This window comes from Dysidea avara, chromosome 6 (genome assembly GCF_963678975.1).
Source record: "Dysidea avara chromosome 6, odDysAvar1.4, whole genome shotgun sequence".
NCBI classification, from domain to species: Eukaryota; Metazoa; Porifera; class Demospongiae; order Dictyoceratida; family Dysideidae; genus Dysidea; species Dysidea avara.
In genome coordinates, this window is record NC_089277.1 from 25870341 (window position 1) to 25873442 (window position 3102).

Below are 3102 nucleotides of genomic sequence, written 5' to 3' on the forward strand. Positions count from 1 at the left end.
AATACTGGCTTGGTGTCCCCGTGTTCTCTACATCTCTAGTTTAACTATTAATTTTTTCTTTGTTTTTAGTTTGTTAAACTATAGGTTTTAGAGATGTGAAAGTGGAAGTGCCATTAGGGTAAAAAATAATCATAAACATCTCACAATATACAGTAATGGTACAGTCTTGCATGAAATTTAATGTTTAATTACTCTAATGAGCATGATCACTATATAATGTTTAGTGAGCAATAATATTAATGGTGCTTTGTATTACACAGTGGTAAAGCTGCTAAAATCGAAATACTCTAATAGAGCAGTCAACTATTCTAATAGAACATTCAACACTAAAACTCTCAAGGAATAAGGACCAGTCACCAGTGAAATTGAATCTCTGCTCAATCTGTGCATATGTATTGCTATATACCACTGTTAAGTCTGTTATACCAAATTAAACATCCTGACATACCAATTGCTTTTAAAAGTTACATCTATACCTTTTATATTGTGAATCATAAGACATCATGCAATTCTTTTTTTTGAAAATAATAACTTGCTTATTTTGCATCTAAATTCTACTGAAATTTTAAGCATCTATAAAATTAACAGCTTTACAGCATCTGGAGGTTGTACTCTCAAAATAATGATCAAGCTCCACACATTTTCTAAATTTAATAGAAAGAAAATACCATAGTATATTCATCCACATGTTGCATTGTAGGCTAAATCCCTCAAAACACTAAATTAGCAAAAAAAATTCCTGTGGAGGCATGTTCCCAGACCTCCCTAGATAGCATGCTCCATATACTGAGTGTACTTCGCACCACCAGTTAGTGGCAGTTGCACTTTTTCTTAGCTATGCTTAACACTCCCCTCCCTCGGGAAATCCTAGATCCACCTCTTTATATCCATAGCTAGTTAAGCTGTAGACCAGTACTTGGGCCAGTGTGGTTGTACATATGTTGCTTGTTGTCTGGGGATTAATTTACCAAGAGTAGCGATCACCTTCTAATTTGGGAGTTTTTCAGCATTTACTGTGATGTCCAACTTCCTGATCTGACATCGCTAGCACTCTTGTGGTCCCTATAAAATTATGGTGAGATAGGAATAAACTCAGACCAATTTGCAAAACTATGTCTTTTTTTGCATCTTGTGCAATAACAATGTAGATATTATAGCAGGGGTTAGCTATAGCAGTTTGGAGTACTCAATCACAGGATTTCCAACTCAAAATAAGAAGGCACTTCCTTTTGTTCTTTCTGGAGATTACCATTAAGATAAAGCTAATTTATTATTGAATTGCTTGTAGCATTGGGTATCAGCATACGTATAAGTTTAACAAACAAAAGCATTCAAAAAGTGGTCACATGACCACAATAGTTATATGAAAATCATTGTATTTTAGGGTGATCTATAAGTCACAATTATATATAATTAGTGTATTTCTTAATGTGACTCCTACATATTGTAGTGCTATAGCACATCCTGTATAGCTGTAATGGGATTGTTGGCCATGTGACCACATTTTTTGGATATAATATTATTATATTATTTTAAAGTTAAAACTGCACTGATATTGAAAGCAATAGACATGTACAGTTTGACAAGCAATTGTTTGTTTTATCTTATGGTCACTCTGTGTGAAAATCATCAAAAACAATGAAAAGACTGAAATATCATCTTATTTTGCAGTGGACGTTTAGTCATGTGACCACTTTTGGATGTTTACATATGGTAAAATTATGCTGATAGTGAATGCTGTAAACAATCCAAAAACAAACTAGCTAGCATTATTTTGTTTGCATTATCTTAAAAAGAAATCTTTGTGAAAATCTCCGGAACAATAAAATGAAGCACCTTCCTATTTTGAGTGGAAACCCTATCCACCAAAGCCATGCAAGCATCTCACAATGCAAGCTCTATCACTCTATCCATTGAGATCACTTGTGACAGTCACTAATAAGGTCCCACAAACATCCAGCCATCTGCACATGCTGATGTCCATCCAAGATCATAATTATTATATACCAGGGGCTAAAAGGGGGTTATTTGTGCAGGCCAGAATTAAAGCTAGTTGTATTTGGCTTGTTGTAAATGGTGATTGGGCTAGTTGTAAAATTCAGGCTAAAGTAGCACAGAAAAGTATCATAGCACAGAAAAGTATAAAGTTACTTGTTATGCATCTTACCTCTCTTTTAGTTTACTACAGGCATTTGACCAAAGATACCTCAAGATTCAATCTTGAGATAGTCATTTTCAAAAATTTTCAATTGTTTTTGTGGTTACCTACTGATTAAAAATTTTCTTACAATCCAACTTATCATTATGGCTTTTTTATTGTCCACTATTTAATGCCTTAAAATCTAATAACAGTTTACTCTAAAATGTTTGCTTGTATAACTACTGCATACGTACATAGTTCACTAGCTCTTGTTTTAATTTTGTCCCTTCAACTTGCTACTTCCATGATTACTTCCAGATGCAATCTTGTCACAGCTATGCTCAAAATTTTCCTGGGCCCCATGCAGACCCCCTATCCTAGTTAAAAATCATTTCCCTTTTCTGTTACACCTTATCAGTCATTAAGTCAGTCACTAAGTCAAGTCAATTAGTCTAAGTCCTTGAAACTAGGTTAGGTTATCGTAAGGTTGCAGTACATGTTGCTGTCAGACCTTCAGTGCCGTGGCTGGTTGGCACTGTAAAGTGTTAATAAAATAATAATTTCAGTCTCGCACTATAAGCCCCCCCCCCGGGGCCAGTTGTAAAAAAATTGATTTTTAGCCACTGCTATAATAAAAGCCGAGACAAGCTGTTCCAGAGTCTCGGCCTGGGTCAACAGAGTAGCTAAGGGCTGAGTTTAATAGCTAGTGGTGTCAGGGTTGCAGACTGTGATTCTTCGCTGTGACTCACCCGTGGTGGCGTGAACCCAGTCCGCCCCAGGCACAGAAATCAGCGAGGAAAGCAGTGGTTACCATGAGTTTTTGAATAAAAGTAGGGCGTGGCTTTGGCTATAGTTTGCTGGGACCCATAGATTTTATACGTCCTATAGGCCCATGCAGCCAGCCTCTGGGCCAAATTACCATGATAGAGGTGCATGACGTAATTACAAACCCCAAAGGCGTT